At 44.7% G+C, this 27313-nt stretch overlaps 1 protein-coding gene, 1 long non-coding RNA gene and 1 pseudogene across 2 annotated transcripts in view; 2 read left to right on the plus strand and 1 right to left on the minus strand.

Moving 5' to 3' along the window:
- Positions 1–10234, minus strand: part of TNNT1 (troponin T1, slow skeletal type) — a 55807-nt gene extending 45573 nt beyond the window's left edge. Inside the window, exon 1 of the mRNA XM_073569896.1 lies at positions 10217–10234. The gene's annotated coding sequence lies outside the window, so the exon portion shown is untranslated. The remainder of the gene's footprint in view (positions 1–10216) is intronic.
- A 1739-nt stretch (positions 10235–11973) lies between these two features.
- Positions 11974–12711, plus strand: LOC141084962 (suppressor of IKBKE 1 pseudogene; annotated as a pseudogene).
- A 1374-nt stretch (positions 12712–14085) lies between these two features.
- Positions 14086–27158, plus strand: LOC141084963 (uncharacterized). Its single transcript, XR_012231188.1, has 3 exons — positions 14086–15064; positions 26045–26145; positions 27057–27158. It is a non-coding gene; the product is annotated as an uncharacterized lncRNA (long non-coding RNA).
- The last annotated feature ends 155 nt before the right edge of the window (positions 27159–27313 follow it).

Consider the following 27313-nt stretch of genomic DNA (forward strand, 5'->3'; position numbering starts at 1 on the left):
GCCCCCGGAAGGAGGTGCAGAAGAAGCCAGTGGTAGGAAAGGGGCCGAGGCAGGAAGAATGCCAGAGCGCCATGATGAAGAGAGAGGAGAAGTCAGAAGAACAGGGGGAGGAGAGGCCGCTCGCTCCCAGGCCGCCGCTGCGGAGGCTGCGACCACTGATACACCCTCAGCAGCGGCCGCCACCACCTCACACCCGATACTGTCATTGGCTGAGCCCCGTTCGGAGGAGACATATGAGGATGCTGGAGCAGAATGGAGGCCCAGGACAGCATCCCCGCCTGGACCGGGCGCCGCTGTACCGACCCCCACCGACAACCCCGGCCGAAACCGGCCTGGCCCCGGCATGGATCCAACACGGCTCATCCCATCAGTCACCCCGGGAGTCGTGGCTGCAGCCATCTACCACCAGGTACCGGAGCCGGGCCGCAGCTGGAAACGCCAGATATGATTACTGCCCCGGGGTTGACCCTAGCTTTGGGAGCGGAACCCATGGATAGGAATGGCCCAGTTGATCTCCGCCGATGATCCCTGACTGCGGTACCACTGACTGAAGTCCCGATTGACACGGAGGAGTCGGACCCCGAGGAACCAGTGACGTCGCCGGCTGAGTCGCCGACAGCAGCAGGAGAGCCATCGGAAGTGGCGGATGTGCCATCTCCGCAGGCAGTAGACGTTTCTATGGCCCTTTCCTTTACCCCGACCAGTGGCTATCTCACCCTGTGGGAGGCAGAATACATGCGTATGGCAAGTAGACAAAATCAAGATGAAGATACCATGTCTGGTAGCAATACCCAATCGGCTTCCAGAACCCCAGGAGGGGACCAGCACTAAAATTCTCGTGACCCTGGAAGGTTTGTTTAGCACCGTTATGCCTTTTTGTTTACTCATCATGGTTTAGTTTTTGGTTTTTCTCAGAGTTGCCCTGTTTGATTGGCAGCGTTTCTGCATTTGGAAGTGAGGAGATCATGAACGCTGTATGATCCAAAACTTTTACTGTAAATAGTTGCACCTCTTTAGGTGCCCTCTCTTGGTTTTACATATGGACACTTTGCGAAGATTGTGTCAAAGTTTTACATAAGGACACTTTTCGAAGATGATGTCTACCTCGAGGGACACTGCAAGAGATCCCGGCTGGGAGCGGTGTGAAGTGGCGGATGTGCCATCTCCGCAGGCAGTAGACGTTTCTATGGCCCTTTCCTTCACCCCGACCAGTGGCTATCTCGCCCTGTGGGAGGCAGAATACATGCGTATGACAAGTAGACGAAATCAAGATGAAGATACCACGTCTGGTAGCAGTACCCAATCGGCTTCCAGAACCCCAGGAGGGGACCAGCACTAAAATTCTCTTGACCCAGGAAGGTTTGTTTAGCACCGTTATGCCTTTTTGTTTACTCATCATGGTTTAGTTTTTGGTTTTTCTCAGAGTTGCCCTGTTTGATTGGCAGCGTTTCTGCATTTGGAACTGAGGAGATCATGAACGCTGTATGATCCAAAACTTTTACTGTAAATAGTTGCACCTCTTTAGGTGCCCTCTCTTGGTTTTACATATGGACACTTTGCGAAGATTGTGTCAAGGTTTTACATAAGGACACTTTTCGAAGATGATGTCTACCTCAAGGGACACTGCAAGAGATCCTGGCTGGGAGCGGTGTCCAGCACTTACAAGAATAATTGTTGAAAGTTTTAATGCAAAGTATTTTTGATAATGATGTATCTTATGAGAATATTCGTAACTAGGAAATGGCTTTAATATAGAGTGAGAGATTTAAATAAAGAGTTGAAAATGTGAATGGTGAACCAGGTATCACAGGTGTCACTTGAAAGAGAATAGAGAATGTACACTAGAAAGAGAAAGGAAATGTGTGCTAGAGAAGGAAAGCTGAATAAGACTGGAGTGATAGTGAGTCACAGATAACAGCACTTAGAATTACGTACAGTATGAAAAATTGCACTTTTTGATTTGAAATTTAGATAGTTAATTAAGAATTGTTTGTAACGTTCAAGGAACAATGCCTCCTATATTAGGAAGTTTAGTATAAGAAATATTTATGCAGCATTATAAAATTTTGTATGTTCCTGTACTGTCAACTTGTTGTCTTGCAGCCCGTGGACGTGCTGTGTTTAATGGGGGGGTATTTGGCGCCCCTGAGGCTCAGTCGCCACAGAGGTACTGCACCTTCTCCTAAGGTGTAGTGCCCCACCATCCAGGTAAGGTGGGAACTCCTTTCCACGCTCCAACACTCGCACCCCACACAACAGGGTAGTTCTGCACAACCACATTGCGGCTCAGTGCTTAGAGAGTAGCAGAGCACCATTGGTGGTTCCCTGCTTGGAACACTGGATGTGCTGGGAGGTGGGTGGAGTTTAGATATATAAAAGAGTGGGAAAGTATAGGATTACAGGTCAGTCTGACAGAAGGTCAGTCGGGAAGGAAGCCACTCGGGAGGAGTGGGGATCCCTGGAAGGAGGGATGGAGGAAGGAGTGCTGCAGCTGCCTCAGTGATCTGAGCCATCTGGCACGGGAAAGGAAAAGAAGGAGAAAGACGTAGAACTGGAACCTAAGCTTCCATAAGAGAGAGAAAGACCAGTACGGAACGAATGAGTAAGGAGAACAGAGAGGACGTGGGTTGGAAGAGGAACCCTGCCTATAGGTTCTCAGCGCAAGGCCGGGGCCCGGTCCCCGAGGTTGTATGGACACTTATGGTTCTGCAGCAGACACCGGTGAAGTAGTTGGCTGTAAATGCACTACTCCCATCTAAGTCTTGGGGCACAACAGCAACTGATTAGAGAGCCGGGACTCAGGAGAAGGGAGTCCCCGAAGCAGGCTACAGCTGTCTGCCATACGAGTAGAGTTCTTGGGAACATCTGACAGAAGGAACTCTTCACACTTTAAGGCGCGATAGAGGAGTCGTTCAGGAAAGGTACACGTTGGCGGAGTGTTGGAGAGGAGCTTTCCATCTGGCCTGGAGGTTGGCTGAGTCTCTGACCCGGAGGAACGGCTCAGAGGCAAGCACCCTTGTGTACCGCAGACTGTAAGTAAAGCCTTGGAACTGCAAGCCTCGGTGTCCTCCATTCATTCTTGCGCCAACCCGCTTAGCACCGCTACATCTGGGTACCATCCTTTACACTGCCTGCGCCTTTCCACAACCATTACAACTACACAGCCCTGGGACCTCAGTCCTGCCTGTGGAGGGCTATACCATCACTGCTGCACCATACCATCTGTCCCAGAGGATCTGTCTGCAGCGTCGGCTTAACACCTCCCTTGCCGAGCACCACAGGTGGCGTCACGAACTATTACATTACAAACTTCCACTGATATTTGGGCGCCCAGGGCCACGGACCGGGTCACCGCTGCTGTGACACATTCCCCTGGCGTCGGCCCGGTACTGAGTACCCCACAGCCCTGGGAGGGTGACCCACCAACATCTTGGCGGATCTGCAAAAAAACGGATCCAACGGATGCCTGTCCGTCAAGATCCGCCGGTAATGCAAGTCTATGGGGAAAAAACAGATCCGCCAAGAAAAATGGGGGATCCGTTTTTTTTGCAAAACGGCGGATTTTGACTGATGGTGACAAACGGAAGTGTAAAGCAGGCCTTAACAAACAGAGTAATCTTAGAGTGCAATGAAGTAATATGCACCAGGGGCCAGAAAGAAGGTCTGAAGCCTTTAGAAGTCAGAAACTATGCTGATAATGCCAGTTCTGCTTTATCAGTGCAGTGTCTGAGTTTGGAAGCGTAGGCGGACCTTTGATAACTTCATGGCCAAAGGTCATACCCTACAGGAGTATGGAGGAACTGGTATGTCCTCTGTAGTGCGTGAGTGTAGCGTGCAATGTGTGTAACATACAATGTTTGTAATATGAGGTATGCAACATACAGTGCATAAAAATGCCGGGTATCTAACATGCATTGTGTGTCTAATATATATTGTCTGTGTGTAACAGTGTGTGTAAGACACTGTGTATGTAACTTTACAGTGTGTGTGACATGCAGTGTGTAACATGCAATTTGTAACATGCAGTGTTTCCAAAGAGCAATGTGTGTATTACATGCAGTATGTGTGTAACATTCCGTATGTGTAACTTGTAGTATGTGTAAAATCTAACATGCAGTGAGTGTATAACATGCATTGTGTACGTGTAATATGCAGTGTGTGTGTAAAATGCAGTGCATGCAACAATCTAGTGTGTCTAATATGCATTATGTGTGTGTACCATGCAGTGTATGTAACAATACAGTGCGTGTAATGTGCACTTTGTAACATGCAGTATTAGTTAACATACAGTGTGTGTGGCATTCAATATACACAACATGCAATGTGTGTGTAACATGTGTGAGGCAGTGACCCCTGTTACAGCTAGGGGGTGCTGTATGTACTCCCCAGTATGCATATTGAGGCATGGGAATGCATTGCGGTCACAGGCGTAGCTGGGATTGTAATGGGGAAGCAGTGACCAATGAGGATTAGTGAGGTCTGAGTGAGTCTGAGGAGTCTCAGGCGTGTCAGGTCCAGAGTGAGGCCTGGCAACTCCCAGTGTACACAGTGGTGCTGCCGTCCACGGTGACTGGTATTGGATGTGGATGTCTTGTGCCCAGAGGTGAACCGGAGGTAGACTGTCCTGTGCCGAAGAAAGGACTGGCGTGTGTCACAGCTGCAGACAGGAGGATGTTAACCTCTGTGTACAGCTGTGAGGAGAGACTGTGATACAGGGGTGGAGGACGACCACGGGAACTAGTCAGAGGAGGACTAGCGTGTGTCGTGACTGCAGACTAAAGGAGGCTGGTTGTGAGAGACATTGGCTCGGCGTGTAGTCGCCCATGGAAACTGGACAAGGTGAAGTCCGGCATGTTTAGGGACTGTGATACAAAGCCGTGTACTATGAAGTGCTATTGACTGGTGTGAACTGCACACTAATATTATTTGCACTTGTGTGAATTGGACTTTAAAGCTGTAAGGAAACGCATTAAAGCATGGGTCCTCAAACTACGGCCTGCGGGCCACATGCGGCCCGCGAAGGACTTTTATCCGGCCCCTGGCCAGACCGACATTAAACTGCACTGATTACAGGGCCAACGGGCCCTGTAATCGCGGGCGGGATGAGGCAAGGCGTTGCGCAGCCCTCAGTATGCAGCAGAGACCACACAGGCGACGTGATTATCATCACGCCGCCTGCGCGGCCTGATGACGTCACGCCGCCTGTGCCTGTGCTGGAAGAAGACGGAGATGAGCGGGCGCCTCTTCAGAGCAGCAGGGGACATAGGTGAGTACTGTTTTTTTTTCTTTTTAACTCCGGGTCCTATTGGGGACCTGTGCTGCAAAATGGGGACCTGTGCTGCCTTTTGGGGACGTGTTACAGTACGTATTGGGGACATGTTCCTGCTTATTTGGGACCTGTGCTGCCTACTGAGGACCTGTGCTACCTTTTGGGGACCTGTGCTACGTATTGGGGACATGTTCCTGCCTATTTGGGACCTGTGCTGCCTACTGGGGACCTGTGCTACCTTTTGGGGACCTGTGCTACGTATTGGGGACATGTTCCTGCCTATTTGGGACCTGTGCTGCCTACTGGGGACCTGTGCTACCTTTTGGGGACCTGTGCTACGTATTGGGGACATGTTCCTGCCTATTTGGGACCTGTGCTGCCTACTGGGGACCTGTGCTACCTTTTGGGCACCTGTGCTACGTATTGGGGACACGTTCCTGCCTATTTTGAACCTGTGCTGCCTACTGGGGACCTGTGCTACCTTTTGGGGACCTGTGCTACGTATTGGGGACATGTTCCTGCCTATTTGGGACCTATGCTAACTACTGGGGACATTTACCTGCCTATTGGGGAGCTGTGCTACCTGTTGGGGACATTTACCTGCCTATTAGGGACCTGTGCTACCTATTGGGGACCTGTGCTGCCTATTGGGGACCTGTGCTGCCTATTGGGGACCTGTATCTGCCTATTGGGGACGGTGCTGCCTATTGGCGACCTGTGCCACCTTTTGGGGACCTGTGCTACGTATTGGGGACATTTACCTGCCTATTAGGGACCTGTGCTGCCTTTTGGGGATCTGTACTACCTATTGGGGACCTGTACCTGCCTATTGGGGAACTGTGCTGCCTATTGGGGAACTGTGCTGCCTATTGGGGAACTGTGCTGCCTTTTGGGGAACTGTGCTGCCTTTTGGGGAACTGTGCTTCATATTGAGCACATTTTCCTGCCTATTGGGGACCTGTGCTGCCTATTGGGGACATTTACCTGCCTATTGGGGACCTGTGCTACATATTGGGGACCTGTGCTGCTTATTGGGGACATTTACCTGCCTTTTAGGGACCAATGCTGCCTATTGGGGATTCTTACACCACACTAGTCTGAGCCTGTGGTAAAAGTGGAGTTCCACCAATATGGGCACTGGTGAGGCTGCATTGATGTGCACTGATCAGGCTGCATCGATGGGCACTGATCAGGCCGCATTGATGGGCGCTGATCAGGCCGCATTGATGGGCGCTGATCAGGCCGCATTGATGGGCGCTGATCAGGCCGCATTGATGGGCGCTTATCAGGCCGCATTGATGGGCGCATTGATGGGCACTGATCAGGCTGCATTGATGGGTACTGATCATGCCGCATTGATGGGCGCTGATCAGGCCGCATTGATGGGCGCTGATCAGGCCGCATTGATGGGCGCTGATCAGGCCGCATTGATGGGCGCTGATCAGGCCGCATTGATGGGCAGTGCAGTCTGTATGTCTCTGTGTGGGAAATTTTATTGCTGGTATATTGTTTTTGTAGCGCTGTATATATGTTGATATTTTACTAATAGCAATTTTGAATCCCTAGGTAAAGTGTGTAAGATGCAGTATGTATGTGACATGCAGTGCATTAAACAATGCAGTGTGTCTTAACATACACTGTGTTTTAAACATACATTGTCTGTAACATGCAGTATGTGTGTACCATGCAGTGTATGTAGGAATTCAGTGCATGTAACATGCAGTGTGTACAACAATGTACAGTGTGTACAACATGCAAAGTATGTAACATGCATTATTTAACATGCAGAATGTAACATGCTGTGTATTGAACTGTACAATTTGTGATATGCAGTGTATGTAAATTGGTAACCTGTAGTGTGTGTAAAAAAAAATGTGTGTGTTATATGTAGTAAGTTTATTATGCATTGTGTAACATGCAGTGTGTGTTACATGCAGTGTGTATTACATGCAGTGTGTGTTGCATGCAGTGTTTGTAAGATGCAGTGTGTGCGTAAGATGCTGTGTGTGTTACATGAAGTGTGTAACATGCAGTATGTGTAAGATGCAGTGTGTGAGCAAGATGCAGCATGTGTGTAAGAAGCAGTGTGTAGCATGCAGTGTGTGTAAAGCCCCTTTCACACGTCAGTGTCTCCGGTAAGTATGGTGACAGTTTTCTCACGTACCTGAGACACTGACACACGTAGACCCATTCAAATGAATGGGTCTATGTACATGTGCTTGTTTTTTCACCGACTGTGTGTCCGTGTGCAAAACATGCAGACATGTCCGTTTTCTCACAGACACACAGACCGCAACACATGCCCCACACGTGCACACGGAGGACAGTGGGAAGTAACGCTACTGTAATCTGCTGTTCCCCGGCAGCTGGTGTTGAACGCGCCTGTCATTATTCTCACCTGCTCAGCCAGTGAGCAGGGGAGAATGAATGAAATGAAAACCCGACGTGGGGTCCACTTTTTTTTTAATAAACCAACCAGACAAAACTCACAGGTGCGGGCTGCTATTATCAGGCTGGTAAGGGGCCATGGATTTTGGGACCCCCCCAGCCTAAAAACAGCATCCCGCAGCTACCCAGAAGAGGTGCATCTATTAGATGCGCCAATTCTGGAGCTTTGCCCAGTTCTTCCCACTTGCCCTGTAGCGGTGGCAATTGGGGTAACGGGGGGTTAATATCACCTTCCTATTGTAAGGTGACATTAAGCCTGGTTTAGTAATGGAGAGGTGTCAATAAGACATCTATACATTACTAATCCTATAGCACTGAAAGTGTTAAATAAACACACACAGCTAGAAAAAAGTATTTTAATTAAATAAAACCACAAACACAGTTTCCCATCTTTAATTTACTCCTAATCCTCACAAGGCCCTCGATCTCCTGAAATAAAATAAAAATAATAAATCAGCAATATACCATACCTCTTCGGCTTTCGGTCCCTTGCCGTAATCCATATCTGGGGGGTTAATAAGTTTTCAACCGGAGCGATGGCTCTAAACTACTGGGGAATGAATAAGAAGCAGTGGGCTCAGTAAATAGCGGTGACGTCACTGAGCCTGAACTCCTGTGACCTCAGCACCGTGGGAAAATGCAAGTGATGAGGTCACGGCAGTTCAAGGTCTGTCCCAGTGACATAAAAATTAAAAAAAGAGCCATGGAGATATTTAAGCAAAGTCTCCTTCACTGTTTATACCACATAAAGATCAGATTTATTAGCCAAAAAAAGTGTTTTTTAAAACTTAACTTTTAGTAGTTAATTTATAAAAGAGGGGCTCCTACTTCCATAAAAACATTGCAAACATTGTCCCATCACACAAGTTCACAAACAATAAACATACAGATACATATAAACTCCCTGTTTGGGAAGTATAGAAAAAATCAGTTTATAACCTTTTGCAATTAATTCAAAGCCTCCTCATAAAGGCATAAGATACTACTTTCCAATATTATATTGCTGCATCACATATATTGCTAGTTATGGAGAAGAAAAGGAACAGTCTCACCAGCGGCAGAGTTGGTGAGAATGAATGAAAGCCGACTTCAGCACCAGCCGCTGGGGGACAGCACTTACTGTAGTGCTCTTCCCTGGTGGCCGTCTGTGTGGTCCTGATGTGGCACACGAATGCCACACATGTGCCGCACATACTACACATACGTATGTACACACGGACACTGATATCTCTGGTACCGGTTTTTCACAGTTGTGTTCTATCTATGATGTCAATTACAGGCCTCTCTCATCTTTTTAAGTGGGAGAACTTGCACAATTGGTGGCTGACTAAATACTTTTTTTCCCCACTGTATATAACTAACAGGAGCAACAGTTTAAGATCCCCGCCAATCCAACAGTTGTAAACTTCCCCTTAATAATGCAATAAGTAAAATTTATGGAAAACTTTTTCAGGACGACTTTCACACACTTTTTGACATTGTTTGTTGCCAGTAAAAGGAAAACTGTCAGTGTTTTGCATGACTTTTTGGTATCTTTTTTGGGGTATTTTTTTCCAGTACTTTTTGTTTTATGCATTTTAGTTATTGCAATTTTTGGTTGCATTTTTTGGAGTGCTATACCATATTACAAGTCATTTGATTCATAGATCTGGTAACTGCAAGATTCCTGATAGAATCACATAATAGGTAATGTCAAGTCACAGTAAAGCTGGGGCTACATATCAACATTTCTAAATGATTTGGCTATATGAGCGACCAATCACTGGGGTCTAAGAGGTAAAGTTTCTCTTTGAGGAGAATGATATGCCTGACATGCCAGTGTAAGGAGACTTATAGGCCATGCAATGCTCTTCTGGAAGCATACGTTTCCATGTCAAGCATGGCTCTTTCCACAACCTGGGAAGGGAAAAAAAATTGAGGAAAAAGAAGTGGAGTGCTATCTGAGCACAGTAAATGTGCTATGTAGTGAGTTAAAATTACAAATTTGAGAAAGGACACCTTGAGTGTTCGAAATGTCTATGTGAACTATTTCTTGCCATGAACTTTTAACATTATCTGAATAAACCTTTGGACTTTAATGAAGCTGGAACGACACTTCCTTTTTTGAGTAGTTCATGACACCATTGGAAATCATTTGATGCAATGTCACAATATGTCGCTGCAATTTCAGTGTCACATGACACATATCACCATGTAACCCCAGTCGAAGACGTGGATTGTTTTTACAGAGGGTAAAACAAAATAAACATCTATGGGAGAAAAACGCTACAATGTGTCTAAATACCTCACTTAAAGATGCTGTGAATTTTGAAGAAAAAAAAACCTACAAAAAAGTTAAAAAACAAAAACAATAAAACTACTTGGTGAATTCCTTGTGTTTAAATGGTTGATCCACTACTAAAATATTGTTAATATATTGTTAACTTATCCTGAGATGAGACTCCTTCATGTTGCTCATTGGATTATACAAAGATCTTTGGTAAAATGAGATACTCTCACCTTCTTCTTCCTGTTCTTCTTCTTTTGTCAAGATGGGAAAAAGAAACAAAAAAGGAAATTATTGTTTTGGAAATAATGTAATAAATTGTCCTCAGAAAATAGATGTCACGAGGGTGTCACTTCCCCCCCGGGAGACCTGGAATTAGACAGTCATGTAGGGTAATGATTCACACTCTTCTTTAGAGATGGTGTGATTCATGTCCTATTTTAAATGCATTGCCTTTCTTTCGGTGCTTAGAGGATTAAGGTCATGCTGGCTGAGGCCATACATACAGTCTGGTTGTTCTCAGCTGCAACTGCTTATCATTTATTCCCTCTTTATATACTGCCTCTGCGCAGTTAGTCCCTGCCAGTGAAAGAGTTATCTTCCTGTGCTGCCTGCTAAAGCTAAGTGGTTAGAGTGGAGTAGTAGTAGTTATCTGTAGTTTGCTATGGTACGTTTGTATTTATCTCTTGGTCCCTTTTCCCATGTAGTTTATTCCTCCCAGTTCCTATCCTCCTACCTATTGTTGGTTAGTGCTTTTCTATGATACAGGTGTTCTGTTTTCCGTGTTTTGTTTTTGTGTCTGGTTTACCTTTCATTTCTGTCCCATGCCTCAGGGAGTGGAGGAGGGGACAGATCAGGGTTTGACAAGAGCATAGTAAGGTCAGAGGCTCAGGCCTCTCTACCTTCAAGAGTACCCCCGGGACAGGGATAGTTAGGTTCCCAGTTCCAGGGACAGTTTCCCTTACTGACGGCCTTCACAGCGTGACAATAGAAGAGATGCCCACTTCAGCCACTTATGGCCTGTTGGAGTATAAGCCATTATAATGTTTTTCTATGTGAAACATATCTTCAGGAGGGGCCATACATTTCTGAATGATGTAAGACCCTCAATTGGGAGTAACAGCTATCTCTTTAACTGAAATTGCTTGGGACTCCCATTCTCAAAAATGGTCAACCCTCAATTCACCATGAAAGCAGAACACCATTCTAGAGATGGGTGAGGACCTACATTTATTCTGTGACTATCCCATAAATGTTTAAGATTGAAAGCATTTTAGTCTTAACTCTGTGCATAATGCATAATGAATGAGCAAAGTCTAAATCATAATCAATATTTGGTATGACCGCCCTTTGCCTTTAAAAGAGCATCAATTCTTCTATGTACACTTCAAGGGGTGTAACTACCGAGGTCGCAGGAGTAGCAGCTGTGACGGGGCCTGGAGTGATTAGGGGCCCACCCAGTCCAACAAAGAAGCAGCCGGCTCCTGTCTGTTTCACTAAATTGCTCTTTGAGAAAATGGTGATTCCCCACTCATCATGGGTGCACGCGCATTCTTGACTCTCCTCGCCCGGTACCCTATTGGAACTCCCTTTTGCCTGATGCAAAGTGATGCGTGGTGGGTGGCATGTGTGCGCCCAGGTAAATGATGAGGTACGCTGTTGCTGAGTCATCGGCTTCTCCCTCCCCCTGCCTGATGTCCAATAGGGGGATTCCCGCCTCGATGACATGCGCCGTGGGATCCCTGTTTGCGCAGGGCACTGGTAGTGATGGTGGTGGTTGGCGCTTCGGTCCGTGTCTGCCATGTCATTGACCTCTCCCTACTCCTGCCCGATGTCCAATTGGGGCACTTGCCTCGCTCACTTGCGTGGTGGGATGTCCGATGAAGTTGACAACGGTGAATGACAGGCGATGGGCACGCAGCACAGACACAGTGCTGAAGCACGTGGGCTACAAGCGCTTGCTTGTAACTTCCGGTGACTGGAGGCGGAAGTTACTGGGACAGTGGAGTGCCGGTCGGGCAGGTTTGGCAGTTGCAGCCATGGCATACCCCATTGACAAGATCTTACAGAATGCCAAGACTCTCTTAGAGAGACTTAAGGATCATGACAACGCTGAAAAAATCCCTAATTGAACAGTCCAGCTTGCTATATAAGCATGTTGAAGCCATGAAGGAGATTGGAAAGACTCTGCCAGAAAAGTATCAAGAAGACTTGGCAGAAATAAAGGACACCTCAAAATACAAACCTCATGTGCTATTATGTCAGAAAAACACTCAGATTAGAGACCTACAGCAGGAAAATAAAGAGCTCTGGTTGTCTTTGGAGGAACATTAGTATGCACTAGAACTGATACACAGCAAATACAGGAGGCAGATGCTACAGCTAATAGCAAATAAAAAGCCTGTCCCAACAGAGCCAGTGCTGGGAGCTCATGAGACCTACTCCTCTGAAATAGAAAGTTATATGGACAGAATCTGTTCCATGGGGGAAGTGATGAGAAAAGCCATTCAAGTAGATGAGGATCAGACCTATAATATTCAGGAGAGACTTGCCCAATTAGAGCTGGAGAACAAGGAGCTTCGAGCGGTTCTGTCGGTGAGCAAGGATTTATTACATTCGAATGAAAAGGTGTAAAACTTTCTCTACCATCTATATGTATTTATAGGCACACTGTCCCAGTACTCCCTAACGAAGCTACATGTGAAACGTGCGTTGGGGTACTGGTCAGTCATGGGGTGTTTAATGTGTGTGTGGAGATTTAAAGTGGGGAAGGGAGGATTTAATGTGTGGGGAGATTTGGAGTGGGTATGGGGGATTTGGAGTGGGGATGGGGGATTTAATGTGTGTGGAGAGTTTTGGAGTGGGGATGGGGGATTTCGAGTGGGGATGGAGGATTTAATGTGTGTGGGGAGTTTTGGAGTGGGGATGGGGGATTTAATGTGTGTGGGGAGATTTGGAGTGGGGATGGGGGATTTAATGTGTGTGGGGAGTTTTGGAGTGGGGATGGGGGATTTAATGTGTGTGGGGAGATTTGGAGTGGGTATGGGGGATTTGGAGTGGGGATGGGGGATTTAATGTGTGTGGAGAGTTTTGGAGTGGGGATGGGGGATTTCGAGTGGGGATGGAGGATTTAATGTGTGTGGGGAGTTTTGGAGTGGGGATGGGGGATTTAATGTGTGTGGGGAGATTTGCAGTGGGGATGGGGGATTTAATGTGTGTGGGGAGATTTGGAGTGGGGATGGGGGATTTAATGTGTGTGGGGAGATTTCAGGACACAAAATGAGGAGCAAAGAGGGAGATGCTGGGCATGTATGAGGAAGCAGTACAGGGGAATGGGGGGCATGTATGAGGAAACAATGCTGGGGAATGGGCTATGTACGAGGAAACAGTATGGGGGAATGGGGGGCATGTATGAGGAAACAGTATGGGGGAATGGATGCAGATACAGTATGGTGAGTGGGAATGGGTGCAGACAGTATGGGAAGTGAACGTGAAATGTGAAAAATGTATGTGGACACAGTATGGGGAGTGAAGGTGATAGGATGTGTGCAGACACAGTGGGAGCATGTGTGAGGGGTATGTGTGAGCAAACAGTATAGAAAGTGAGGGGGTAAATATATGAGGAGACAGTATGGTGAACAGGGGGGATGTGAGAGGAGAAAGTATAAGGAGGGAGGGGAATAGTGTGAGGAGACAGTGTGGAGGGAGAAAAGTGCGTCGGCACAGAAAAGCATGGGGAGACAGTGTAAGACAGTGTAAGGGTACAGCCAGGAGGGGACAGTATACCAAGGAGGTGGAGTGTGATGACAAAGTACAGTGTAGAGACTAGGCCCTATAGGGAGGACACAGTGTTAGAGGACAGTGTGCAGAGGGAGCCAGTATAGAAAGGAGAGGTGTCATGATCCATGCGGGATCATGTCAGATAAGAGCACTGGTAACCTTTTTTTTTCCTCTCTCTAAGCTTTGTGCTTAGAGATAGCTTTCCCCGGTGGCCAGTATGGTCATTGCACTGGTGTTTTTAGAGATAGTTTTGCCCCCGGTGGTGGTTAGTGTAATTGCACGTGAATCACTAACAGGTGTGTTTACTCAATAAAGGTGTGTCAGTTGTGCTCACTGACGGTGATATTGTTGGTCTTTTCCAACCATGCTGGGTGAAGGAAGGAACTGAGGAGAGTCCTGGATAGCTCAGTCAGAGTCCTGGAGTGGCAGCTATGGTGTCAGCGAGGAGTTCATGTAAAGCATGGTGGAGTGGCAGCTATGGTGTCAGTGAAGAATTCTTGCAAAGCTTGGTGGAGTGGCAGCTATGATGTAAAGCTGCACTCAGTTGCTGGACTCTTTTGCTGGACAGCTGCACTCAGGTGCTGGACTCCGTTGCTGGACAGCTGCACTCAGGTGCTGGACTCCGTTGCGGGACAGCTGCACTCAGGTGTTGGACTCCGTTGCTGGACAGCTGCACTCAGGTGCTGGACTCCGTCGCTGGACAGCTGCACCCAGGTGTTGGACACGGTGGGAGGAAGATGCACTCAGGTGTTGGACTCTGTTTCCTGGAGCAAGTGCATCAGAGCAAAGCTAAGTGTTTCCCTGCTTGTCACTTTTCCTCATGTTGGTGTTAGTACAGCGGTGGGGCCAGTGCCTGCACCACCCAGCTATCCCCTGTGCCGCGTCACACTGGACAATTACACGTGCCGTGTCCTGCTGTATTAATTACCGGCCCGCTGGCTGTGGGCCGCGTCACACTGGACAATTACACGTGCCGTGTCCTGCTGTATTAGTTACCGGCCCGCTGGCTGTGTCACACAGGACGGGGCACGTGACAAGAGGTCAGTGTGAGGAGCATGTACCATAAGAGGGACAGTGTGGGAGTCATATTTTGTGCAGACAATATAGTGAGGGGAAATTTTTTGTTAAGAAGTATTATAATGACACTTCTGTCTTTAAGGGTGTCATGTGAAGATTTGCTGCAGAAGAACAGAGAAGATGGATGTCTGCAGAGATGGCTGTGGATGAGAAAACTCATTATGGGATCTGGACAAGATGAAAAAAATAAGAAGAACGACTGCAGAGACGATGACATCTATAAGGTACCTGGATGTAAATGTTATTTGTGATACTGAATAATTCTCATGTCTTTATGTTAGGAACATTAAAGGGGTTGTCCAGGTTTGTGATGAGTCTGCAGTCACTCTATGTGACTGCAGACTTCTGAATTCTCACAGTGCTCACTGCACACTGTCAGGATTCTCTGGTGTTGGCGATTTACATACCTGCAGTCACATGCTGACTAGACATGTGTGGCCTCACTCAATGAAAATGAACAGAACGAGGCCGGGCACGTCTAGTCAGAATGTGGTCAGAAGTATATAAATCACATACTTGTGATGACATGACTGTCCATCAGCAAGGGAGAATCCTAAAAGTGTGCAGTGCATTCGTTGTGAGAATTCAGAAGCTGCAATGTCAGGATTCAGCTCTGCAGGTTCCAGTGTCATCACATGGACGCTTCACTCATATGTGATTTTCATACTTCTAGTCCTGTGACAACGAGCTTCTCTTCTTGCTTCTCTCAGATTTTCACTGAACATTGAGAGCATTAAGAAGAGCAGCTTGTCGGTACATGACTAAGTGTGCAAATTGCATGTGTGCTGGGGGGGGGGGGGGCGTCAAACTGAATTCTTGCCTCGGGTGCAAGAAAGCCTAGATACACCTCTGTGCCCAGCTCTGGGCATACGTGTCCTTCCTCGCTCCAATTCCAGGTGCACTACCGGTGTTTGAAATCTGTCTGCTGTTTCTTCCATGTAATTTCCGGTCTTGTGTATTGTGGGGGAGTATTGGGTGTACTCGCCAGCTTCAGAATGTGCAGTGCGCATGCTCTGGAGCCGACAGGTACACCCAATACACCCCCACACTGCACAGGACCGGAAATGACGCGTTGCAGCGTCACACCAGGAAGAAACAGCACACCGATTTCAAACACCGGGAGTGCTCTTGGAATTGGAGAGATGGAGGACATGAACATCCAGAGTGTCTGCATTTCCAAAGACATCACCCTAATTAGCACAGGGACATGTAAGTTATAAAATCACTTTTCTCAGCGATTACAGGGCAGTATTAGGTCAGACTATACAACATTGCAACAAAGCTATAGTGTGCGAAATGAATAGGAAAAATGTGAATTTGGGTGGAAAATATTTTGGCATGGGGGACCCCATTTGAAAGTTCGTACCAGGCCCCTTATCTTTGTAGTTACGCCACTGTACACTTGCATACAGTTTTTTAAGGCACCGGAAACAGGAGGTTTTTCCAAACATCTTGGAGAAGTAACCACAGATCTTCTGTGTATGTCGGCTTGCATAAGGATTAGTAGTCAGTTCTCTAAGATGTTTGGAAAAACCTAATTTTCGGACTCATTCAAAAACTGTATGCAAGTGTACAAAGAAGACTTGATGCTCTTTTGAAGGCATGCAAATGAATAAATATTAATTAATTCTCTTTTGTTCATTCACTTTGTATGTTGTTAATTGATAAAAGTAAACTGTTAACACGCGGTCACCCCTTCCAAGGACATTAATTAAAATCTTTACAGTTGTTATCATGTTCGTTACATGAACTGATGCACACCCTCCAAATAACAGTGAAATTCCAGGTTGCGAAGTAGCAAAACATGGAAAGTGATAAGGGGGTGAATACTGTTGCAAGCCACTGTATATCATATTAAACCTTTTTTGACCAATATATAACATTAGAAAGTCTTACCTTCCTGCTGCTCCCTGCGGAGTGCGACAGGTTACCCATTGACAAGTGAGAACGGAAAGAAAAATACAGAAACAGGACAGTTTTATAAAGCAGTGGTCATCACAATGTAATAATAATATTAGATTAGTGACCATGCGTACAGTAGATGCAAAGGACGAGCAATGGTAACATCCGTTACCTGACGAGCCCATGATCAACCTATGATCCATGCTTATTAAATAGATATTAGTTCATTAATAAGTAGATGTTAAGGTGATCTTCCCACAACTCTATCTGGTTAATAGGTCATATATTTTGACTATGGAAAAACAAGTTTAAAATGAACCTGTCGCTTGTCGTAAATGTGTCATTTATTACCTGGTGTAAATGATGCTGTTCTCAGGAATCTGGATTTGGATATTTTTTTTATTTCTGAGCCTCCCCGTTCTTGAGATATGGCCTTCTCTTTCCTGTATATAAATCTAGTGTTTTTACCCAACTGGTCGTGTTCCTCAAGAAGACTTCCATACAGAAAAGTTGAGGATCACACCCACTTGGCTAAAAAAGACAATTTATGTACAAGGAAAAGAAGGAAAAGAAGACAATAGCTTAGGAATGGAGACGCGCAGGAACAAAAGAAAAACTGTGGCATGCCAGATTCCGGAAAATGTAAGGTAAAAAATACGTATTAGTACCAAGAGACAGGTCCTCCTTAATATTATTTGGAAAAAAAGGTTTATAGTTTTGTATGCTAATTAAGCAGCCTCTGATTGGCTAAGAAAGCTGGTACAGCGTAAACTTGGTAGGTAAAGAGCATGACAGCTGTATGTATGGCTTACTCATAGTCCACTTCTTCTGTATCGGACATTTTGACAGATGTTCACCTGTAGATTAAGAATATCATTCAGTTCCTCAAACACAGTATTTCCATATGATAATGCTGTCATATGTTATATAGTAGTGGAAGGTATAAAGATGAGCTAAGATGATGGTCAAAGGCGCAAAGATCAGACAATCTATATTGATTGGAATGCCTTCCTATAAAGTTCGCTGTTATGCACCTGTCCCTGGTACCCCGGGCTCCTCTTCCTTCTGCTGGGTCCGCTGCCCTCTGGTTTACTCCACATTGGAGTTTGTAAGTTGAGTGGCGCCCCTGAGGGTTCAGTTGCCACAGAGGTACTGCACCTCCTCCTGAGGTGTGGTGCCCCACCATCCAGGTAGGTTGGAGGCTCCTGACCACGCTCCAACACTTGCATCCCACACAACACAGTAGTTCAGCAAAGCCACATTGCGGCTCCCTGCTTGGAGTGTAGCAGAGCACCTTTGGTGACTCCCTGCTTGGAACACGAAATGTGCTGGGAGGCCGGGTGGAGTTAGAAAACATAAAAGAGCGGGAAGGTTTAGAATTTCAGTCAGTCAGTCAGTCACAAGTTGAGGATCAAAAAAAAAAAAGCACTTCTGAGCAACCGCGCTGCTACAGTGACACGAATTCTTCAGAAATCCATATAAATCTTTCAAGTTCTTTATTAAATGTACTACAAAAACTACGCGTTTGGAGGAGACAAACCGCACCTCTTCTTCAGGCTACAGTACAGAGTCAGTGAGTCAGTTCAGTTCAGAGGAGTGAGTGAGGAGAGAAGATCCCTGGGAGAGGGATGGAGGAAGGAGGTGCTGCAGCAGATCTCAGTGACCTAGGTCTGCTGGCACGGGAAAGGAAAGAAGGAGAAAGATATTGAACAGAAACCTGATCTTCCATAAGAAGGAAAGACTAGTACGGAACGTAGGAGTAAAAGGGAACAGAGGATGTGGGTTAGGAGACAACCCTGCCTAGAAGTTCTAAGCGCAAGGCCGGGGCCCGGTCCCTGAGATTGTATGGATACTAATGGTCCTGCAGCAGACACCAGAGAAGTAGTGGGCTGTAAATGCACTACTCCCATCTCAGACTTGGGGGCACAACAGCAACTTTGATAGTGAGCCAGGACTCAGGAGCAAGGAGTCCCCGAAGCAGGCTACAGCTGTCTGCCGTACAAGGAAAGTTCTTGGGAACATCTGTCAGGAGGCACTCTAGTGTTACTCAGTACTAGGAGTGCTTCACTTAAAGGCGCTATAAGAGGAGACGGTCAGAAAGGCAAATGTTGGCGGAGTGTTGGAAGGGAGCATTCCATCTGACCTGGAGGTTGACTGAGTCCCTGACCCGGAGGACACAGCACGGAGTCAGGCACCTGTGTGTACTACAGACTGTGAGTAAAGCATTGGAACTACAAGCCCTGGTGTCCTCCATTTATTCCTGCGCCAACACACCCTGTACCACTACATCTGGGTACCAGCTTCTACACCGCCTGTGCCTCTCCTCTACCCCTACGTCTACACTGCCCTGGGACTACAGCTCCACCTATGGGGAGCTTCATCATCTTGGCTGCAACACACCACCAGTCCCAGAGGATCTGCATGCAGCGTCGGCTTAACATCTCACTTGCTAAACACCACAGGTGGCGTCACGAACTATTCATTCAATTAACTACATTCCACCATTCAATTTCCGCCATTACTTGGGCGCCCAGGGCCACGGACCGGGTCACTGCCGCTGTGACACATCCCGCTGACACCGGCCCGGTACCGAGTACCCCACAGCCCTGGGAGGGCGACCCAGTTGCAAGCATGTAATTTACCTAGGCCTATTTAAGACTCATTAAGACACACATCTGTGTTTTAGGATAAAGACTAAGCGTTCAGTTTGTTTGGTGTGTTTCATCTTCAGCTCATATTGTGTTCACCCTCTGTGACCCTGTATCACACCTGATTTATTGATTTATTGGTCAACCCATCTCCTGGATTCACTTCTTAGTTGCAGTAAACTACAACATTCTTGTTGGAGTCTGTTCATATTGAACCTTTATTCCTGCTCATATCTGTTATTACTATGCCTTCCTAAATTGTGGCTTCAAACTTGCCCGTGTCCTCTCTGTACCTGTCCTCTTGTGGTTTCCTGTGTGCCAAGTCCTCACTGAACACGTGCCTTTCTGCCTGCTGCATCAACGCCTGAGACCCATGTTCCCATCCAGACCTGGAGATTAGTGGATCCACTTCACTAGGTGAGCCTAACATTCATACATGTAGAGGACTGCTTCCCTTCGCTAAGCTCTGAGCCTTGTCTGTTACACAGGCTTAGTAATTTTTCTTTTATTATCCCTTTTATTACATGTGATTATATATACCATATTGTTTCGTTCCCATTTTGTATTATCTTTGTATATTTTTTTATAAAAATTCCCTACTTTTCTGAATTATATAAAAACAATTTTATAGCTCTGTTCCTCTTGCTCTGTAAACCACACCCCTGAAGCCATACTGTACCTGTCGGGTATCCAATCAGACTGTATAAAAGATTGGTGGTGACAGCTAGTTTTTCATGGGTTATTGGGAAGCTTGGCAGTGACTGTGCCAGAGTATATATTGTAACAAAGTCACTGGCAGAGTGCTGGAGGGGAGATATGTTTCACTGAGGCTATTAACTTCAGTGATTTAAAACCCAGATGTTTGCTCCAGCACACTATGTGTTGAGAGGGGTTAATCAGCAATTTTCAAGGCTGTTTTTTTTTGTGGGCAACCATAGAGCAGGTGGGAGATTGTTCACCTTATCTCCACCCCCATCACTTGTCAGCAAATTGCCTAATTGTCTTGATGATTGGAGGCGGCGGAGTACTGGTTAGTGAACATCGGGCAACGGTGGGGAGATGTCTCCCAGCTGTTCCCTGAAATTGGGCAATGGTCAAACCAATTTATATGTGTGTTATGTGTAAAGCCTCTGGATATGGTTCTATTTCTGAAATTTACCAGCTTTTGTGATAAGGGTTTCTTGTTGTTCCAGGAATGAAGAATGTAACATGAAGCTGCACATAAATATTATTTCTCTTTTTCAGGCCATAAAATGCCAGCAGAGCTCAGTTATTGGTCTATTTAGAGTAGGCTCCCGCTATCTAACAATATCCTGGTATTAAATCTAGAACAGACGGGACAAACACATAAAAAAATACAGAAGTATAATAAGATTATTGGACACTGGAGTAAGATTGGGGTCACTGCATTCAGATGATAGTAGAAAAAACAGAGTTTAAACTCATGTGTGGTAATATCCCAGAATAGCACCCATTAAAACTTGGCGGGCATCACAATGTCAGATCTATATCTATATTAGAATCTTTAATAAAATATAGATGTTTAACCCCTTTCTGACATTGGATAATAGTACGCCCATGTCGGTATCCCTCCCTTTGATGTGGGCTCCAGCGCTGAGCCCACATCTTTCCCGACACATGTCAGCTGTTTTGAACAGCTGACAGGTGCCTCTAACAGCCGCAAGTGGAATCACGATCCAACCGAGGCTGTTAACTCGTTAAATGCAGCTGTGAATCTCTTAACTCATGCTTCCGGCAAGTGCGCCGGAAATCCCACCCAATTGGTGACCCCATCACGGATCACAGGTCACCAATGGGTTGGCACAACAACGAGAGGTCTACAGCAGGCCTCTGTGGTTGTCATAGCCAGATTGCTATTAGCGCCGCCCGGTGGACGGCGCTCAGAGCAAGTGAGCATTTCTGCTACATACAGGCGATCTGATCATCACCTGTATGTAACAGAGCCAATCGGCCAACTGCAGCTTCTAGTCTCCCATGGAGACTATTGAAGCATGCAAAAAATAAACAAGAAAAAAAAAAAAATTTTTTTTAAATATTAAATAAAAAAAAAAAAGTTCAAATCACCCCCCTTTCGCCCCATTCAAAATAAAATGATAGAAAAATATCAAACATACGAAATATTTGGTATTGCCGCTTTCAGAATCACCCGATCTATCAATATAAAAAAATAATTAACCTGATCGGTAAACGTCGTAACGAGAAAAAAATTAAAACAGCCAGAATTATGTTTTTTTGGTCGCCACTACATTGCAGTAAAATGCAATAACGGCGATCAAAAGATCGTATATAAACCAAAATGGTATCAATAAAAATGTCAGCTTGGTGCGCAAAAAATAAGCCCTCACCCAACCCGAGATCACGAAAAATAGAGACACTACGGTTATCGGAAAATAGCGCTTTTTTTTTTTTTTTTTTTTTTAACAAAGTTTGGATTTTTTTTACCACTTAAATAAAAAGGAACCTAGACATTTTGGTGTCTATGAACCTGTAATGACCTGGAGAGTCATAATGGTAGGTCAGTTTTAGCATTTAGTGAACATGGTAAAAAAAAGTGTGGAATTGCACTATTTTTGCAATTTCACTGCACTTGAATTTGTTCCTGTTTTCCAGTACATGATATGTTAAAACCAATCATGTCATTCAAAAGTACAACTTGTCCTGCAAAAAAACAAGGCCTCACATGGCAATTTTGACCTAAAAATGTTATGGTTCTGGGAAGAAGGGGAGCAAAAAACGAAAACGCAAATATGGAAAATGGCCTGGGGGTTAAGGGGTTAAATTTTGCAGTGTTTACTCATTACAAGTAGCGTACAAATTACAGATATCACCTCTTTAAAGGGAATCTGTCAGTAGAATCGTTCCCCTATGCCATTTATATGGGTATGCAGGTCATAAGAAGCTGAATAAAATGATACCTTGATATCTGCGATCCGATTTCTTATGCCAGAGAAATCCTGGTTTTATTAACAAGTAAATGAGCTGTTAAGATCTATGGGCCGGACATAGATCTCCTTGAGAATCTGCCTCTAGAGCCCATATAGATGGCTTAGGAGGGTTGATCCAACTAACAGATTCCCTTTAAATAACACAGAAATCATCATTTATTTTATGTGATGGTTACAGCTCACAGACAGAAGGGGGCCCGTGTGCAGAAACAGTATATGGGCCCATAATGCAAAATTCCACCTTCTTTGGAGGTGTTAGTGGCCCCCTTGCCAATTGGGCCCCTGTGCAGCTGCAGAGGTTGCACCAATGATATGTCCACCTCTGACCTTTGCCCAGAATAGCGACTGTCTACAGTAGAACACTCTCATAGGATAGAGGATACTGATTCTTTTACTACCTATGAGTCTTTTGTAAAACATAGGTCATAGGAACTTTGCAGTGAAGTAAAATTGTAGTTCTAATGATGACTCATGCAGGGAAAATAGGCTTTCTGTTTCTACATAGAGCTTAGAAGGATTCAATAAGGTTGTTTTTAATCACGTGATGTCATAGAAATAATGGAACAGAGAAGAATTAACTGGGAAGAAGAGTAAAATGAGCAATTGTAAGTGCACAGTGCTATATAATATGATGACTGCAGTGTATTTAAGAAGATAAAAGCTTTTTTGGGAGGAGAGCTTTTTTAACAATATGTTTATCAATATGTGTTAAAGAGTTAATGACTTCTATAGAAATGAATGAAATTCCTAGATGAACATGTTCTTTTAATGGATCAGAACTATATAGCGGGGCCATAATTATAGATGAGGAAGACTTTTTTTTTGCAGCCTATCATTCAGCTCGTGAGCAGCGCAGGAGTAAGATGGAAGTCATGGGATCCAGATACAAGTGGGAAAGTTTATAGTAAAAACAGCCCTGGAATGCTCTTCCTATGTCACTGGTTAAATCTCAGTGGGGTTACCTCTGCTCCAACATAAACAGCAATAACTCTATATTTAACAATTCCCAATGGGATCCAGACGCGCCATTATTTATTGTCCTAGGCATCTTTGGAAAGGGATCTGAATTTGTCATTAAAGAAATCTGAAAATCTTAGAGTACCATCAGAATGTTCAGAGCAAAGGAACGAGCCGACAGCTGCCTAAATGTCAAGTTTATTTTCATGTTCTGCTATTGTCTCATAGTCCTTTGTAATCTCACATCTCTTTAAATATAACACATTCCTCTCCCTCCTGGGTGCCAGGGACGAGGGGCTATCTGTGCTCAGTAACACTTCAGCACTCATTGTGATATCTCAGGTCATCATCACGTTGAGTTATGTTCTCAGGCTGCCGTAGGGGTGGATATATAGGACAAGGTTCCCATCAATAGCATAAACCTAAAGTTTTCCATAAGTTATAATGTCAAATGCACTGAAGATTAGTAAGTGCAGACTTCAGTAATTATGAGGATAGAAAGACAAGCAATGCAGTTGACATCTACTGTATGTGAAGAGATGCTTAATGGCGTAGTTGTATATGAAAAGATAACTTTTGTTTTCTATGAACAGCGCCACTCATGTCAATAGAATGGTATTTAACGGAGAAATGCAAGATTCTACGTTTGGGAAATTAAAAAGGAAAATTACATCTACAGAATGGGAGGAATAGAACTAAGCAATGGCAGGTGTGAAAAAGACTTGGGTATACTAATAGATCACAGACGGCTCATGAGTGAACAGTGTGATGCAGCAGCAAAAAAGGAGAACACAGTTCTAGGATGTATTAAGAGAAGCATAGAGGCTATTTCATGTGAAGTAATTATCTGCCTCTACTCCTCCTTGTTCAGGCCTCATCTGGAATACTGTGTCCAGTTCTGGTCACCACATTTTAAAAAAGACATCAACAAACTGGAGCAAGTTCAGAGAAGAGTGACCGGGATGGTGAGCGGACTGCAAAGTATGTCCTACGAGGAACGGTTAAGGGATCTGGGAATGTTCAGCTTGCAAAAATGAAGACAAAGAGGAGACTTAATAGCTGTCTACAAATATCTGAAGGGCTGTCACAGATTAAGGGATCATCATTATTCTCATTTGCACGTGGAAACACGAGAAGCAATGGGATGAAACTGAATGGGAAGAGATACAGATTAGATATTAGAAAAAATCTCTTGACAGTGAGGGTGATCAATGAGTGTAACAGGCTGCCACGAGAGATGGTGAGTTCTCCTGCAATGGAAGTCTTCAGACAGAGGCTGGACAGACATCTCGCTGAGATGGTTTAGTGAATCCTGCATTGAGCAGGGGGTTGGACACTGACCCTGGGGGTCCTTTCCAACTATAACATTCTAGGATTCTAGGATTCCATGGGATGTGCAAGAGAGAATATGGCAGTGTCTGAACAACCCCTTTAAATGACTGTGACCATATATAATCCATAATCATTTATCTGCTTAGTCCAATAGTCCATATTTTCCTCTAATCCAAGAATTGAGTAAAATCTGTATTTCCATAATTAAGGGAGTTGTCTCATAAAGACAATTTTATCCTGTATGCCCTATGACGGCATCTGAATATCTTGGAGTGTTAGCCAGAGCGGAGGGATGCTAAATAAGAGCTGCTGCCATTCATTTTAATGGTTTTACATTTTCTCTAAATACCATGCAAGCTTGATGAAAAAAATCGAACATAGAAACATTTTTGTGTTCTGACTGTGTCAACTGAATAAGATAAGACAATTGAAAAAAATGTATCCATCATCATTTTTTACTTTTTTTCTACCTGTAAAGTGTGAATGTAGTATTTTATATTGACATGATATCATTTACTAAGGTGCAGAATAATAATAATAACAATAAAAATATGAAATAAATGATACAGCAAATATGGCAAAACTGTGAAAACACCATCATACATATAACTCTCCTTAATGGGGTTGTCTAGGCTTGGGGTTCAAGTCTGTGACTTGTCAATCCTCACAGCGGGCACAGTGCACACTGTTAGGATAAATCTTTGGGGTTGGGAGCTGGCGAAAGATTGCATGTACTGTAAGTGATTTGCATATATGCGGTCAATGAAAATGAATTGAGCAAGGCCAGACAAGTCAGATTCTGGTCAGAAGTATTCAAATTGTATACTTGTAGAAACATGATCAACCGCTCATTGCGCTGGCGCCGGCGAATTCTCACAGCACGCACTCTGCATTCTGTGAGGATTTGCAAGTCTGCAGCCTCATAGAATTACTGCACACTTGAGCCCCAAACCTGGACAACCCCTTTAAATGCAAAATACACCTTTTCACAAAATATTTATTTTTGTTCATTCACTTCCTAAATACAAAGTTCAAAATCTAAACGGTCTTCATTAAAAAGTTGTACTATTTTGTTGCTGCTAAGCATCTGTTAGTCCTCTGTCTAGCTGAATAATCTGCAAAAATTTTACAATTCTGGCTCTGATGGCTCTCTCTGCTCCCCTTCTTTCAGTGTTAGATATAACAGCGTGAAAGGAAAGGGAATTGTACACAGATCTTCAGGAGAGAGGAGAAGGAGCATTTACAGTCTCAGGGAGAGCATAAAAAACAGGCTGTAGAAAAGGAGGAAAGTGCACAAAGAGGAAATAAGTGTAGGATAGATGCTGTGCTGTTACATTAGCTGCTGAAAAACCTCAGCATCTTGATTAGACACAGAGCTCACATCTAGCCTGTATTACAGGGAGAGACACTCCCATTGGAGAAAAATCTGGAAATTGGATGAAGTTCTGAAAATGAATGAAGGAATGCAATATTATGAGATAAAAGAAATCACCAAACTAGGTAACAAACATTTCTCATTTCAAATATGTCCATAGCCTGTAAGATATGTGATCTTCAACTCATGGTTCTTGCACTATTGCAAAACTACAACTCTCAGCATGTGCTAACAGTTAAAGGGAATCTGTCACCCATTTTTAGTGATATCATGTAAAGATCTCATTCAATTGTGTGTCACATAAGGATTCTATTAGGACTTTTGATTCCCCCCTGACCCCGGACTTTTCATGCATAAATACCTTTTTTATCTCGGTTGAGATGTATGTAAATCGCCGCGGTCCGCTCCTATGGGCGGGGCTTATTCACCTCCCCCCCCCTCCCTGTCTTGCTCTACGCATTTCTTCATTCTTCTTCTTGCATTCACGTAGTGCTTCTGCGCTTGCGCATTGAAAAGGCCTCCGGCGCTTGCGCAGTATGCTTTGCCCAACTGTGGGCAAAGCATAAAATTGGTACTGCGCATGCACTGGTATTTTTCAGCATGCATGTGGCGTCCAGGAAGAGTGTGTCCTGCATGTGAAGACTTCCGGGGCATAGATCACGCTGAAAAATACCGGCGCATGCGCAGTACCGATTATATGCCGAGGAGGGGGGGAGAAGGCGAATAAGTCCCGCCCATCGGATCAGACCGCTGCGATTTACTTACATCTCAACCAAGATAAAAAAGGTATTTATGCATCAAAGGTACGGGGTCAGGGGGAATCAAAAGTCCTAATAGAATCCTTATGTGACACACAATTGAATGATATCTTTACATGATATCACTAAAAATGGGTGACGGATTCCCTTTAATATAACTGATGATATAAAACATATTATTATATATAACCTAATATACTGTTAACATAACTGCTCCTCTTAGTAGGCAGTCCTGCTGTTAATGGGACACTGTTTATTTTCCCTTGTTCTATATCTAGATTGTCTGAGTCACTCACTTACAGGATTAGCCGGGATAACAGACTACAACTGTCACATATCACTAATCAGGTGCAGTATCATTCCATGTGTTTATCCAGACCAGCACTTATATAAGTCACTAGAGATATGAACTGTAATGCAAAACTGCTTTACCCAAGGTGGTATACAGTATATATATATATATGTATGATTATGGCATTTCTATATTTTACTGTGTTACATCTTCTGCTCCCGATTTGTTTTAGCTGACAATTAT

This window comes from Dendrobates tinctorius, unplaced genomic scaffold, assembly GCF_039654945.1.
Source record: "Dendrobates tinctorius isolate UK_male_01 unplaced genomic scaffold, ASM3965494v1 ptg000028l, whole genome shotgun sequence".
Lineage (NCBI taxonomy): Eukaryota > Metazoa > Chordata > Amphibia > Anura > Dendrobatidae > Dendrobates > Dendrobates tinctorius.